The sequence below is a fragment of the Schistocerca gregaria genome, chromosome X (genome assembly GCF_023897955.1).
Source record: "Schistocerca gregaria isolate iqSchGreg1 chromosome X, iqSchGreg1.2, whole genome shotgun sequence".
Lineage (NCBI taxonomy): Eukaryota > Metazoa > Arthropoda > Insecta > Orthoptera > Acrididae > Schistocerca > Schistocerca gregaria.
This window is the reverse complement of record NC_064931.1, coordinates 439336337-439353732: the sequence shown is the minus strand read 5'-3', so window position 1 is coordinate 439353732 and position 17396 is coordinate 439336337. Positions and strand designations below refer to the sequence as shown.

The window sequence follows — 17396 nt, the reverse complement described above, 5'->3', positions numbered from 1 at the left end:
AGAGATATTACTCAAAATGTTAGCCGTTTACATTAATACACAATTAGCATCTACATGATAATGATAGTCTAACATGCTGAAAACAACGAGGTAATTCAAGAATAATGGGTGCAGCTTCAGCTAAAGGGGAACCAGCTATTTTGGAGTGTCTGTCGGTGTCTCGTACACCAATCGCTTCATGTCCTCCCACAACAGCAAATCGATAGGAGGTCAGCAACATCTCTAAAACAATATTCACCCCACGACAGTTTGAACGTACCTGGACATCACTGTGGTCGTGGACCCTTAGGGCGGAGACGGTACATCTGTGATATAACTGTCACATAAAATGTAGCGTCTTTTTAATCTTCGGAGAGCTGAAGCAGGCCTGTGGGGAACATTCCTTATAAATAGTTCAAGTTTAGAAGGCCGAGAACCCGTTGAAGACGAACCTCACTCACAAACCGACGAAAACGTCGAATGTGTGAGTGCTCTTGTGAGATCAGACCGACGATTAACAATAACGATGACCGGTGAGATGTTAAACACTTTCACGGTACATAAAATTTTGACCCAAGTTTTGCACACTCGAAATGTTTGTGCCAAAATGGTGCCGAAAAAACTCACAACTGGGAAGAAGGAAAATCTAAGAAGCGTGTGAGTTGATCTTCTTGAGAGGACTGCCAATGGTCCCGAATGTTTCAGTCATGTGATCAGCCGGTGATGAATCCTTAGGGCAGGGCTGAACCCCCCCGGAGGGTGTAAGTATATTCAAAGGTTGTCAAGAACGTCATCTTGCTGCTCATCGCACTGCGAAGTGTAGTTTTCGAAAGCAAAATGTGCTAGAATTAACGCCCCAAGGAAGGGGATGGTTTCACTGACTCCCTTCATGCCACATTCTGAGCTCTCTTCACATCGATTCTGAGCTGCGGTGTGTCTGAAATGTTTTCCTTGACCATCCATAAGAAAACCGCGAGATTCCAACGCTGGATGCGTGGTTCTCACCTCCATTGCAGAGGCGTCAAAAGAAAGGGTTGAAATGTGGGTAAGAGGGCGTATAACGACCTTTCAGTCGTGTGAAACGTCCACGGCAGCGCTGGGCAGAACTGTGGTAAAATTTGGTCACAATGGTACTTCATTTCATCGCCTGACTTTCTTCGGCTGTACTGCTATTCCCTTCATTAGCTGTAGCTAATGATCATCTTACAGCCTCTTTTCAAGACACTATCCATTCTGTTGAACTGAACATTCAGCTCTACGCCAGTCGCTGACGGAGTGACAATATCACCGTTAAGCCTTTGAGTTTCTATTTCTTCTTCCTCATCATTAATTCAATTTACATTTACAATCTTTGGCTTCATTTAGTGCTTGCTCAGCCTGTAGATTGAAAAAATGGGGAGTACGATACAAACCTGTCTCACTTTCTTCTCAAACTCTGCTTTAATTTCATATCCTTCGACTCTTGTAACTGTAAACTAATTCCGATCTCAGTATTTTAACCCTGATACTTCCAGAATTTAATACACTGTGTTTCATTCAATATTCTCGGAACATTTCTGTATGTTTATAAATACTCCGTAAATGTAAGTTCAGCTTTCTTTAGTGAAATAAGTACGTGAAGTCCCATATATCCCTCCGTATTCCTAAATCTAAAAATGGTTCAAATGGATCTGAGCACTATGGGACTTAACATCTAAGGTCATCAGTCCCCTAGAGCTTAGAACTACTTAAACCTAACTAACTTAAGGACATCACACACATCCATGCCAGAGGCAGGATTCGAACCTGCGACCGTTGAGGTCGCGCAGTGCCAGACTGAAGCGCCTAGAACCGCTCGGCCACACTGGCCGGCATTCCTAAATCTCTCCGGAACGCAAAATGAGCTTCCCAGAGATTGGCTTCTCCCAATTTTTTTCACCTTCTTTAAATAATTAATGCTTTTGTTTTACGATCATTATGTATTAAACTGATGATTCACACAGTTCAGCTCCAGTCTTCTTTAGAATTGTGATTCTTCTTGAAGTGCGAGGGTATTTCGTCATATTACCTCACATCCCAGGTGGAACAGGTTTGTCACGGCTGGATCTCAGAAAGACTTCAATAATTCTGACGGAATGTCGTTTACTTATGGTGCCGTGTATCGACTTTGGTCCCTCATTGAATTGTCATATTTCTTTGTATTATCACAGCTCCCATCTCACCTTCATCGGCTTCCTCTTCACTTTCTATAATATAGCTTTCAAGTCAGTTTCCTTCGTACAGCTCGTCTATGTATTCCTTCCACCATTCGCTTCAATACTTAGAGCTAGCTTGCCAGCAACACGTCTCAGCGGATCCCACTACAAGTAGTCCTCGTACTGCACGTGAAATGGGCACTGCACATATTAGTGTGTGGCGAGTACTCCACGAACAACAATCACACCCATATCACCCACAACGAGTTCATCCAATTTCATGCAAAGCTTGTGACTGACTTTGCTCCAAGTTTCGCGTTGTGTCGGTGGTTGCTCCAACAATGGTTGATTGACCATATTTCCTCTAAATCGTGTGCTGTTTACTGACGAGGGCTCATTTGACCGTGATGGTATTTCGAACAGCATGTGTAGGATGAGGAAAACCCTCACGCTGTAGTAGAACCACACCATCAAGTACGTTTTGCTGTGAATATATGGGCCGGCATTGTAGGGGACAGTCTCATTTGGCAATATCTTATACTTGGACGTCTCAATGGTCACCTGTACTGAGGTTCGTGCAAAGAGTTCTACTTGAGTTGTTGCAAAAGGTACCCTTGTGTGTTCGTGAGAGAATGTGGATACAACATGACGGTGCACTGTCTCTCTTCGGTGTGTGGATGTCCGCAACCATATCAGTGTTGTATTTCCTGATCGCTGGATTGGAGTGGGAGGTCCTATTCCACGACCTGAAAGGTCACCTAACCTGAATCCTATGGATTATTTGCTATGGGGATGTCTAAAGTCACTTGTATATGGAACCCCAGTGGGTACGGAGGTGGAATTAGTTACCATAATTGTAGCTGACTGTGATGTGATTCCAAACACACCAGGTATATTTGTCACAATCTTGTTGATGGCTGTCAGTTTCAGCACATTTTGTGAGATACAGTACAGATGGTACGTTCATTGTGTCAATGATGGTATTTGCAATTAACTATAACCAATGTATATAAGAAAGTACACAGTAATATGAATTTATTCCTATTATATCCTTAAGCTGACTTCTCCGACCCCACGTTCCCTACCTCAAATTGTTTAGTGGGGCATCCTCTATGTCCTGTTAAATTTTTACAAGCTCTTACGGAAACACCCTGGGTATGACAGCCCTATTCAGGCTGTTGACTCGCCTCTGGCTACGGAATACAGCACATGGGACGCTGGTACTCACACTGTAGCCACCATAATGACGGGCGATGATTCAGAGTTGATGTACAGTGACAGAGACACCGGGCTGCGCCCAGCCCAGACACTAACAGGCATTCCACTAGAGAAGGAAGTACTCACTTCAAGGGAACCCATCTAGGCAAAGGCACTAAGTCGTCTGCATACAGATCACAGCACAGGTGGTTTCCTGCCACTACTGGAGGGAGACAAAGTCCTTGATACATTACTGGATACTTATCTTGCACTGAAGTACTCGCCGCCTCAAAGAGAGCCGTGGCTGGCATAACATACTCACATCGGCTTGATCATGCAAAGAGAACTTCAGTGAGCCACTGAGAACATCTAAGTACGTCTCAGGATGAAAGACTGATTTGGTGAAGGGGGCTGGGGGAGATATTTGCGAAGCCGGCCGGTGTGGCCGTGCGTTTCTAGGCGCTTCAGTCTGGAACCCCGCGACTGCTACGGTCGCAGGTTCGAATCCTGCCTCGGGCATGGGTGTGTGTGATGTCCTTAGGTTAGTTAGGTTTAAGTAATTCTAAGTTCTAGGGGACTGATGACCTCAGATGTTAAGTCCCATAGTGCTCAGAGCCATTTGAACCATTTTTGGAGATATTTGCGAGAGGATGCTAGCCAGGGTGCTTCTTCAATGGCAGCACCTCCAACCTGGAAGAAGAAACAACAGGCCATAGCAGCCGGATGTAGCTACTGGGTGGCGATGTCTTCATTCGTTCTACTCTTCTTGTCATTCCGCTTGTGAAGAAGTCTAGTTAGAGCTGTAGTATTGCCCAACTTCAGCTTTCAGAGGCGCTGGCTGACTACTTCTGTTTCGCTATCTTCCTTGAAATCTGCACTCTGCGCTCTGAATACATCTACTTACTTCATAGTGCGTGGTCACCACAATGACGTCAGCAGCTCGTGTTCTTGTGGTTAGCGTTGCAGACTTTCGATTACGGAGGCCCAGGTTTGATTCCCGATAGGCTCAGAGATTTTCTCCATTCGAGGGTGGTTGTGTGTGTTGTCCTCAACCTCATTTCATCAACATCAACGCGCAAGTAGCCTATGTGACATCAAATAAAAAGATCTGCTCCAGGAGACCGAATTTCCCATAAGGAAAATCCCGACCACAGGTGCCATAACACATTTAAGCACGGTGACGGCACTACTCTCCTATAAAATCGTTTAACTGCATTGGCACCAAGCTGTTCAGTGCTCTATAGTAGGGCGAGGCTCAACACTCCTCCTTCTCCGAAGTAATTCGGTCCCCGGGGTTGTATTTGTTTACACATCCGGTCAAAAAGACTGAATACATGATTTACAAATTGACGTAATAATACAAAATCAGTACAAGTTTTCTCCTGTCCGTCATAGTCCAATGCAGCATAAATCACACGGTTCGTTTAACCTGCGTTATTCTGCACAGCACATTAGTATAATAAGATTACCAAAACTCTTATTTTCCAGAGAATTCCGTTAACAAATCATGTATCAGAAAATAGTTCCGCACATTTGTTCGTCATGCTTGGTACCCCTCCTTGTTTACCAGGCAGCTTCTTATTTCATTCTTATTTAATTAACCAAATAGAAATAGGTCTTCCTCTCTTTGCAAAAGAAGCTTGCACAAACATTTATACTTCCAATTATTGATTTCAGCGATGTTATCCTGCAAGACCTGCGCCTGTAACTGGATATGAATGCCTGTGTTCATTATATCTCTGATGTTCAACTCTTTGATAACATTTCACCACCATATGCACAGCTATCCTGGCTGTGTGCAGACAAGCACAGAGCTTTTGTCTTCTTTCAAAAATGGTTCAAATGGCTCTGAGCACTATGGGACTTAACTTCTGAGGTCATCAGTCCCCTAGAACTTAGAACTACTTAAACCTAACTAACCTAAGGACATCACACACATCCATGCCCGAAGCAGGATTCGAACCTGCGACCGTAGAGGTCGCGCGGTTCTAGACTGTAGAGCCTAGAACCGCTCGGCCACTCCGGCGGGCTCTCTGTCTTCTTTACTGTCTTATCAATGAACATTGCCCCTCATATCTCTCCTCGATCTTAGCACTCTTGTCTGAACAACACGGCAGAAACACTCGTACCCGTCAGAGCAAAATCTTTTCTGTCACACTCCATCGTTCAGCCACTTTCTCGAAGTCCATCTCAGTAGCATGAATCCCACTCGCAGACGACCTCCTGCTTGATATTCGAGAACTAAATAACATCTTCAGCTTCAAAAGACAGATAATAACATCTATTGAAGTAACAGTGAAGTTACCATTGTCCCTGCACGCACTCGTTGCCCGTCTACATCACTCTTTCCAACATCAACTTCCTCATTTCCGAGTACTCTTAGCGATGTAGTCTCCTTAAATGTCCTTTTCGCAGTATTCGTGATATCAGGAAACATCTGTTCTGTAGACCTATAAATTCTTCTCTTAACTGCCACTATCATTATTGTTATAAATGTAGCAGTTATAGACAGTATTATTATTATTTTTATTACTAGGTCATTATTTTCGTAGGTAACTATGATGTAATATGTATTGTATGTGTGAAACATTGGTCTGAAGTAAGAGAGGACCTGATGGCTCTAATCAGACGAGGATAAATAAAGGAATGAAATTTTCCGCTACGGGTCACTTAGTCCACATGAATTGGGAGTTCAAAGGGATGGGAGGTTTTCTGCCGGAGGAGGATGCAGGTTATACAAAGCATAATCAGAAGTACTACTTTACCAGAAACCGAGATATTCAAGGTCGTAATGTTACTGAGCTGTCTAGAGAGATATTGTTGCACATGCTGAAACATTTGCTCAGGAGTAATACACCTCTTCTGTGAACCTATAAACTCACTGGATGAGTGTAGGAGTTTTGGTTTTAAGATGTCATTTAAATAGGTCTGGTTCTGGAACGGCAACACATCTAATGGTTTTTCTGGACAATGCAAAGTAGCAGTGTCAGGTTTATCATGTTTGTTCTGCACTGAATACGCGTACAATGTCTTAATCGTACCTCTCTGTGAGATCTGTCTGGCTGTTTCTTAATATTCACGAGATACTCTACTTTTTTCTACATTGTAGTAAGCATGCTCGGGAATTTCCTTGTGCGAATAGGAAACTGTACTTGTTGGCAAAAGAGTTATAAAAATAATATAAATATATAAATTAGTAACTCAATAAGAAGTAGCTAGTTACATGTAATTATTCACATTATTCACGATATCTTCCTAAAGGGAACTGAGTGACTCGCTTCGTATCCAGAGAAGGCGTAAGACAAATCAGAATCGACCTTTCATGTCAGGGCGTATATTACAACATTTTTCATGGCCTGATGGAAATTAATGTAGCGATGGCTTCCAAATAAAAACATGGCACATTTAACTTGTTGCTCAGTTGGCCTATACATTTCGCATAAAATGCAATGGCCCTGTGCCTACATCACAAAAGTTCAAGTTAATTAACGTTTTCCGCCTAATTACTACCATGCATTTCAATTTATTTCGATAGTCACGTACTAACAACAAAATTGAAGTGTCATTCAGCACTAATACTCTGTTACGAGAAACTATGGTACAAATTCAGCTTATAAATGCGAGATTTTGAGTTTGAATGAATGTGGTATATCTCTCCTGCCCTAGAAGACCGAACCAAAATATAAACGGAATCAAACGTTCGCTTATTTTAGCAGCTTATTTTAGCCTCAATTCGGGGTTAGCGTTTGTTGGAACGATGTGTCTCACATGATAAATCGCAGAAGAAGTGAGGAATAAACATCGATTGGTTCTCATCGCCCAGCTTTGCCATTACGATAATATTCCTGTAATTCACTCGACACTCTGCTAACGCATTAGATGTTTGTTTATTTGAATTTTACAATCGGACGTAAACGACTCATTTCCTCAGCAGGCACAAGCAGTAAACAGCAGAAGTGACAATGAAGACACTACTCGAACAAACATCAGAAACAGCATGTCGTCATCGTATGCAGACCCTCCTACCTCTAATTTATAGAGCTGTATGTTTCTTGATGTGTTCTGAAAGTTGTGAGAGAATCCACGAATAATAGCAAGAAAATCATGTCCGACATGAATCTTGGAATGTATCTCGTCTGAAATATAATTCAAGATTTGTTTGAAGACATTATTTAAATTCTGGGGTTTAAAAACAGCTTTAAAGCCTGTTCTTTCAAATAAACAAGTTCTGAGCAACTTAACAAAGATTCGAAGTCCAATTACTTTGAAAACGTCCAGTGTTCCCAGCTTCTTTGATCACTCGGCGGTATCCTTTCATCTGTAAGAAATCAATTGCCTTCCTAGCTTAGGTCTTTTGACGCTCCAAAATTCTACTGTAGCTGCTTTTCCTTAGCACACAGTAAGCAGTGGAAATGCAACTCCATCAGGATCGCAACGTGGATTCCTGAATCCTAAAACGGTTTCATTTCGCATTAAATAGATAGAACATAATGTGAGCACGTCAGAGGTGTACAGAATACGTAACTCCAGGAGATAGCCTTAGTTGAGATACGCACAGCACAGGAAAATAAAATATAAGATTTCATCTACACTCCTAGAAATTGAAATAAGAACACCGTGAATTCATTGTCCCAGGAAGGGGAAACTTCATTGACACATTCCTGGGGTCAGATACATCACATGATCACACTGACAGAACCACAGGCACATAGACACAGCCAACAGAGCATGCACAATGTCGGCACTAGTAAAGTGTGTATCCACATTTCGCACCAATGCAGGCTGCTATTCTCCCATGGAGACGATCGTAGAGATGCTGGATGTAGTCCTGTGGAACGGGTTGCCATGCCATTTCCACCTGGCGCCTCAGTTGGACCAGCGTTCGTGCTGGACGTGCAGACCGCGTGAGACGACGCTTCATCCAGTCCGAAACGTGCTCAATGGGGGACAGATCCGGAGATCTTGCTGGCCAGGGTAGTTGACTTACACCTTCTAGAGCACGTTGGGTGGCACGGGATACATGCGGACATGCATTGTCCTGTTGGAAGAGCAAGTTCCCTTGCCGGTCTAGGAATGGTAGAACGATGGGTTCGATGACGGTTTGGATGTACCATGCACTATTCAGTGTCCCCTCGACGATCACCAGAGGTGTACGGCCAGTGTAGGAGATCGCTCCCCACACCATGATGCCGGGTATTGGCCCTGTGTGCCTCGGTCATATGCAGTCCTGATTGTGGCGCTCACCTGCACGGCGCCAAACACGCATACGACCATCATTGGCACCAAGGCAGAAGCGACTCTCATCGCTGAAGACGACACGTCTCCATTCGTCCCTCCATTCACGCCTGTCGCGACACCACTGGAGGCGGGCTGCACGATGTTGGAGCGTGAGCGGAAGACGGCTAACGGTGTGCGGGACCGTAGCCCAGCTTCATGGAGACGGTTGCGAATGGTCCTCGCCGATACCCCAGAAGCAACAGTGTCCCTAATTTGCGGGGAAGTGGCGGTGCGGTAGGATCCTACGGTCTTGGCGTGCATCCGTGCGTCGCTGCGGTCCGGTCCCAGGTCGACGGGCACGTGCACCTTCCGCCGACCACTGGCGACAACATCGATGTACTGTGGAGACCTCACGCCCCACGTGTTGAGCAATTCGGCGGTACGCCCACCCGGCCTCCCGCATGCCCACTATACGCCCTCGCTCAAAGTCCGTCAACTGCACATACGGTTCACGTCCACGCTGTCGCGGCATGCTACCAGTGTTAAAGACTGCGATGGAGCTCCGTATGCCACGGCAAACTGGCTGACACTGACGGCGGCGGTGCACAAATGCTGCGCAGCTAGCGCCATTCGACGGCCAACACCGCGGTTCCTGGTGTGTCCGCTGTGCTGTGCGTGTGATCATTGCTTGTACAGCCCTCTCGCAGTGTCCGGAGCAAGTATGGTGGGTCTGACACACCGGTGTCAATGTGTTCTTTTTTCCATTTCCAGGAGTGTACTTACATGTCAACATGTCTGGGTAACAAGGTTTGCTCGTTTGAGGCAGGTGCTACTTTCTAAGAGCTGACACTTACTTCACTTACATGATCCAAATTTCGTAACAACTAAATATTAGTTACCTTACAAGCCCCAGATTATATCACATTTTTCCGTGTAACGATATACGGTTTTTTCTTCGTTTTGGTTACGTCAACGAGAAAATTTCGCTCTTTCTAGGTATTAAATTGTTTGCACACGCGTATTACGAGGTTAATTCCAAAACAAAGTTCCGTTAGGTCATAAAAAATAAGCTAATGAGGAAAGGTTTTTGTTGACAATAAATATTTTATTATACATCTATTTCACTTTTCCACTTAATCGCCGTTCATATCTATACACTTTCTGTAATGCTGCACCAGTTTCTTTAACAACTCTGCATAGAAGTTTGCAGTCTAGAAACTAAACCAGTTGGTACCGCCAGTCTCGGGTTCATCATCTTTTTGAAATCGCTGTGCACCCAGCCACATTTTCAAATGCACGAAGAGGAAACAGCCACTTGGTGTAAGGCCGGGACTGTACGGATGGTGCTCAGAAAGTTGTCAACGGAAATCGTGAGTCTTCTCCTGGGTTTTGGCAGCAGTGTGATGGCCAACGTTCTCGTGAAGGAGGATTATGCCAGACAACGGGTTCCCGTGGTGTTCATCTTGGGTTGCACGTCTCAGTTTGGTTATCATTTCACAGCATACGTCATACGTCACCTGTACTTGTTGACCCACGTCGTTGAAATCAATAAAAAGGACACCCTTTTCGTAAAAAAAACTGTAGCCATTATTTTTTGATTCGAGATCGGAGACTGCTTAAAGTTTTTTGGTGTGGATGAACTTGAATGACAGCTCTGCATTGACTGTTCTTTCGATTCTATGTTGGTGTACGACATACACATCTCGTTGCCTGTAGCAACGTGGGAAGAAAATCATCTCCATCTTTTCTAAAGCCCCCCAAAAACTGTCGTGTACTACGCATTCTTTGCTCATTGTGCTGATCGGTGAGCGTTTTTGGATCCCACTTCGCACAGAGTTAGTGATATCCAAGATGTTCGGTGCATTCCTGTAAACTGAGGTTCGAGCAACATTTTGGTATTTGTCAGCCAGACCACTAACCATCACTTCAAAGTTTTTGGTTCACTTGATCAACGATGTCGTCGCTCCGAATACTGGACCTGCCACTGCCCTGTCCATCGCAAACATTTTCGCGGTCATTTTGAAATTCTCGACACCATTTTCGAACTTTTCGAAAATATTTGTCACTCATTATTTCACGTCCAGACACTACGCATAACTCACGATGGATTTCGGTGGCAGAAGACCCTTTTTCCAGCACACCGCGCACTTAACAAATGGCGGGATCCACCATTGCGATCTGCACTCACCCACTGCCAAACGACTACTGAATCAAATCAACGATGCTGTCGGTAGACAGCGCTGCACGCGTGAAACTTCATTCAGGCTTACCATCAGTTAAATACTGGTCACCGGACCTCGTATAAGACGAACATAACGTTTGGGTGTGCCTAATTCTTTAGGGTCAAAAACTCTAGTTCGCATCCCACCTGCAACAACTGAGTCAGACCTGTCAAATGTTATTTTTCTTTCAAACGTAGGTGGTATGTCAGTCCTTTCGTAAGCTGACTCGGTCTCCGCAAGAAAAAAATTTGCTATTAAACATGATCTGTCTTGACAGGATATTCTTTAGCATTAATCAAAATAAACAACGTTACATCCTTTATACAAATAGGAAGCGTGTTTTTTTTCATAAATTCTGATTCTTACTGATTCCACCTCCTCCCCTTCTACATTTGATTAATTAACATTACTACTTAGTGACCCACCAACAACGAAATTCTCAGAGGAGGCAGCGCTCTGAACATTCTGGAGATTTCAGTACAAGAGGCATCTAAAATCTTCGAGGTTGCTGGCTAAATCATTTACAAAGGATCGTTTCGGTAAAGTCCCAGCACTAAGGACAGAGTGTACTAAAAAAATGTCTCTGAGCACTATGGGACTTAATATCTTAGGTCATCAGCCCCTAGAACTTAGAACTACTTAAACCTAACTAACCTAAGGACATCACACACATCCATGCCCCCGGCAGGATTAGAACGTGCGACCGTAGCAGTCCCGCGGTTCCGGACTGAAGCGCCTAGAACCGCTCGGTCACAAGGCCGGCTTTACCACATTCCTACAAATGCCACAATCTATGAGTCTGTGATACGCGTAGATATGCACCCTAGAACATCTATTTGAGAATTACACCTGCCATTATTTAAGATATACCAGTCATTCTTTAGAATGTTCACAATCAATAATCTAGAATAACGTAACAGTGTTGAGGTCATTATGAAGTTCGCCAGTACTAGATATACCTCATACTCAGACTCTGTTTCTTGTTTACCCGTTTAAATTCAGTTCTACTGCTTTTGTCAGAATTAGCAAACAAGCGATGCCAACAAATTATTTTTGCCCTTTAACACAATTTTTCTAATGAAATACAAACGGATGAAGCCCTGGTTTAAACAAGCCATCGTATCAAACTTGATATGGTTTATACATGCTGTCTTCTTTATTTTTCGGCCTACTTTTCCCTCAGTTTCAGGTATACATTGCTCAGCGAGAACTTTGTGACCACCTACCTAATAGCTTGCATGTTCACCTTCGGCACAGGTAACAGCGGCGATGCATCGTGGCATCACATCAGTCCACACAAGCTACTTAATTCCCGTAAATTCCGGGAATGGGGCGATGAGCTCTGACGCCATGTTCAGTCACATCCCAGATGTGGTCTATCGAGATCAGATCTGGCGAATTAGGGGCCAGCACATCAATTACAACTGTGTTCCTAGAAACACTCTAACACACTCCTGGCCTTGTGACGTGGCGCATTATCTAGTTGAAAAATTACACAGTCGTGGGGAAACATTATCGTCATGAGCGGCCCTACGTGGTCTGCAACCAGCGTACGATGCCCCTTGGCCGTCGTGGTACCTTGCACGAGCTCCTCTGGACCCATGGATTAACACGTGAATGTTCCCCAGAGCATAATGGAGCCGCCGCCAGCTTGACTCCGTCGCACATTACAAGTTTAAAGAAGACGTCTCCCTGGAAGACGACGGATTCGCGCCTTACCATCGGCATGATGAAGAAGGTATCAGGATTCAGCAGACAATCCAACGCTCTGCCACTGCGCCAACGTCCAGTGCCGATTTCAAAGTGCACATTTCAGTCACAGTTGCCGATGTCGTGGTCAACATTGGCCCATGCATGGGTTGTAGGCTACGGAGGCCCATCGTTAAGATGGGCTGTGTGTTACGACAAACTTATACTCAGCATTGAAGTCTGATGTTAGTTCCACCACAGTATGCCACGTGTCCTGTTTTACCAGTCCGACATCTGTAGTGAGGGGTGGCCGCCCAACACAATGACGTCTGAACGTGTTTTCACCTTGGTTTCGCCACTAGTTGAAGACACTCGCACCCCTCGAACACCCGACATGTCGTTCAGTTTCCGAAATGCTAGTGCCGAGCTTCCAGGCCATCACAATCTGCCCTCGGTCAAACTAAGATAGACCACGCGCCTTCCCCATTCTATACACGGACAGCACGCTCTCTGGCACTAGATGCACCGTGCGTGTGTTCGAATGCAGGGGGCTTCATTCCATTCGTATTGGCACTTATCTCGCAAACGATTCATCTGACCGGATTGTAAGGTAAAACGTGATTTAGCAAGCCGAACGAGTAAGGGTCAGTAGAACAGTAAACCTCACACGGTTTGCAAGCTACTGAAAAATGGAGAAATTGAACTCAGATTCAGAAGTTGAAGTGGAAATACGGGAAAAAATTAGTGCCATTCAGAAGAGTTCTCAAGACTTAAAATTTACAGTCTAGGCTCTAGAAATTTTTTTTTTATTTTCGGTGTCTCAGTGACATCGTCAAAAAAAAAAAGTGGTCACGCCACACAATCCTAGACAATAGGTCTTTTGGCGGTGCATTACCAAAAACTTGTGCAATGACCTTCAGTGTGTTTGTCATTCGTTTAGTAACGGTATTTTCTAACGAACAGGCATTTTATATGCCTATGATACTATAAGAATGTCATCATAATTATTTAAAAGCAGAGCGGGTTTATGCGGAGAGATATCAGGACCATCCACGCCGATCACAACATGTTTTCCAGTGACTGCAACCGCTGATTCGCAACAATGGCCATGTGAAACCGTCCCTCAACAGTAAAAAATGAGAAATATGTCTCACCGCAATAAATCTTGAACCACATATTTCTACACGAAGAATTGCATGGAATTCTAGCTTGAGTAGAAGTACAGTCTGCAGAATTCTACGTCATAGTTGTTTGCGGCCAAATCACACGAATATTTGTCGGAAATTAAGCTATAATGGTTACCACACAAGAATCGTCTTCTGTACCTGGTTTCTGATTCAAAAATTGGGCTTTACTACTGTCAACTGTGGATTTACAGAGCCACATTCAGATCTAATGGTGAGATGAACCGCAATACTTACTATATGCCAGAAGAAAGTTTTCGCTGATTATATCAGCAAGGTAGTCATCACGACTGCTGCATAAATACTTGGTGTTGACGCATCCACGATGTTGTACGAGTTTTTATTCACTGTTAAATGATGAGCGGTACCGCAAAATTTGTCGAAATATTGCACTGACAGAGTTCCGCTAGCAACACGTTCCTAATGTCAAAGCAGTAAGATGAATATTCAGAAAAAAAAAATTCTGGGAAGCCAGGCTTGCCTTATATGATATTTTCCTCTTCGGCCAGGTGGGCCAGTGACCTGACCACCACGCGTTATAGACAAAGTGCATCAACAGAGCCTTACCAGACGAAACGACGTCAAAAACTGATTTCGCGAGCATGCTGGTCGCTCTCAGATGTAGACATATTTCGGGATACTCAAAGTGCACAGAGGGGACCAGAAAAGAAAACTGGTACTTTTTGATAATTTTTATGTTACAAATATGAGAAAATTTTTTCTTTCAGTGCAACATTAAAAAGCCCATCCATTATGCTACAAACTTTATTTTTATTCCCTTAAGCGTTGTTCGTGTTGTCATATTTTCCAGTTTGGAGTTAAGTATGCAAACACAACACGTCTTACGTCTTCCTGACACGAAATCGTAGGATGTTAATGTCACTTTTAACAATGATGCTGATTAAGAATGGATTGAATATTAATTATTAACGTTTCATCCACATTGAGGTCATTAGAGACGGAGAATTGTCTGAATCGGGCTGAGATGGGACAGGAATTCTGTCATAACCTTCTTGAAAGAAACTTTCAAGTTTTAGGAAGAAATGGTTTGCGGAAGTCAAGTAAATCCTTAATCAGAATAGTCACAAGAATTTTAGAAGCCTGTCCTTACGCGCTGTAACAATGAATCAGTCGTTGATTCATTGTTGCTCACAACTTTATTTCGCCTAATTATTTAAAAATATGCACTTTATTGCAGCAACGGCAATAAAATGCAAAACTGTGATTACATGCTCCAGATATCATTTTGAATGTGCACGTACCAGAACTAGTTTGTGGAGACGTTGTTTGATAGTCTGGGCTGTGGTCCAGTGAGGGAAAAAAAAGTTTCATTTCGCATGTGTTATGCGAAATAACTTTTAATTATATTGGCGAAATTATTCAAATAAATGAGTATGACTCAACCAAGTTATATGAATCTGTCTGGCTTTGTGACGTACTTTCTGAACATGGCAGGCTACATTATTGATGCTTGCAGGTGAAATCACTGCACACCGTAGACGTCCTGCTGCAACTGTTGCGTCCTGAATTATTTTTCGACAGCAACCGTATTGGCTACATTTTCCCATTATCCGTACCTCCCATCGAACTCGTTATCGTAATTTTCTGTACCGAATGCTTCTCTATCAAAAGTGTTCGGACTCTGCGACACAAATCTGGAACGGGCTTTTTCCATTAGTAAACCCCAGAAAAAAAAATCTGCATGACGCCTGTTGTGAAAATTGTGAAATAGATAACAAAAGCTCTCACTTTTCCATTTATACCCAAAGGACCTCTTCCAGGGATCTGTTTCACTATGGTTAGCCAGGTTATACCTGTGATTTCATAAGCACAAACTTTTGTTACGAAAAATTTTAGAGCTCCGTTAATTCTTTCATCATCAGAGACTCATCGTTTTTAATACCTCTCAAATATTTCATTACGGTATCCTGTGTAATGACCTGGATCTCTCCTTCTGGAATCAAATATTTCTCGTGTATTACTAATAATGTCATGCTGAATATGATAGTCCATGGAATGACAAAATCTTATCACTCTGATTCGATTTAGCCACATTTTTGCATTTCTCTTTAACAATCAGCACTCTCCAGGCTATTGCATTTCCAAGGAAAACCTGAAGCCCACAATGGAGAATCTTGAACCTTCACACAGAATGGCTACCAACACAGCACTCTTACTGAGCCATTCCCGGTATAGAATCATTACAAATTCCATAATAACTGAGCCGCTTCTCGATTTTCTTTTTCCATTAATAGCAATGACGACGTCAGACTATTTATTTATTTATTTTTATTTATTTATGCATTTATTTTACATGGCAAGATTAGGGCCTTCAGGCCCTCTCTTACACCTAACCAGGCATACTCAGATTTCTACAGAACATTAATGACATATAACGTGTTGTACAGTATTAATGTTAAAGAAAAAAATAGAGATTATAACAGTGGTACAATGATAATTATAACAATCAAAAAATAATTATAACAATCAAGAATAATAATAATAATAATAATAATAATAATGACTATGTATATTAAAGTAAACATATTTTTCTTTTATGAATGTCAGTCCTATTGCTAGTTGGGAATTTTCTCGTTATGTTCTTGCAGCTTGTGAGTTATTCTCATCGAGCAGAGACATAAGACGATAGAATGGGGTGAAAGAGATATAGAAGAGGTAGAAGGTTAGAGGAAGAGAAATAGAATGGTAGAACTCGAAGCTATGATGGAGAGGAGAAAGAAAGAGGTGAGAGGGGCACAACAATGGTGACTATACCGTCCCTAATATGTAAGTTTTGAGTTCCCTCTTGAACGTTAAGTGGTTCGGGATAAGACGCAGATCACAGAGGAGCGCGTTCCATAGTCGTATGGCTGAGATGGAGAATGACACGGAGAAAGATTTTGTGTTATGTAAAGGTACAGCCAAGATGCTAGGCGTATCAGATCTGCACTGACTATTCTGCACTGACTGTACAACACAACTTGTGTGTGAGAAATAGTTGTGAACGAGAGAAGGATAGATAGCACTCCAGGCACTAAACAACGAAAATCTCAAAAACTAATCATATTGCACAGTTTTAAGTAGAATTCTAGTCCAATAAAAAAACCTAAAATGATCTATCACATCCGTTTGAAATACATAATACGTAAACCGACTAACAGCTACACAGAAACAGATTACACAATTCCTCATTAAACGCTGCCGTCAGACGGTTCTCTATATGTTTTTAGTTAACAATAATTTGCTTATGGCTAACATACTTTTCACATCGTATCAATAATCTGGTTATGACTAGTCTTATTTTTCTTGCAGGAATAATGCTTTATGCAGGTTCAATAATGATAGTAATGGTTTCTTTTCTTTCTTTTTCAGAATCATCCAGATCTGTTATCACGAGGTGTGTAGGAAAAATTAAGAAGATTTAAGAACCATCTCCCACACAAATGTGCTTATGTGCGTACTTCGTCGTTTGGATAAGTAGGCTAAGAGGTCAACGAAACGAAACAGAGGACTCCGCTGAATCGAGGTTTAATCAGACGGAAGAGAGGAATACTACTGACAACATCTGTCCCGTCTGTTGGAATCCTGAAGAGTCAGGTGTACACGAACAATGTCAGTCGTACGAGATGCATGCTGTCGTCAGAACTGAAGTCCTGCGAGAATCTTCACTGTGAACGGTCACCGATCTGAATCGTGAACGGACACCGTTGCACAATACTTTTCGAGAAAGGAAA

General features: G+C 42.9%; 1 long non-coding RNA gene across 1 annotated transcript in view; it reads left to right on the top strand.

Moving 5' to 3' along the window:
- Nucleotides 1-17393, top strand: part of LOC126299239 (uncharacterized) — a 113032-nt gene extending 95639 nt beyond the window's left edge. The window contains exon 5 of the long non-coding RNA XR_007552751.1: nt 17035-17393. This is a non-coding gene — a long non-coding RNA (uncharacterized LOC126299239). The remainder of the gene's footprint in view (nt 1-17034) is intronic.
- Nucleotides 17394-17396: the final 3 nt, after the last annotated feature.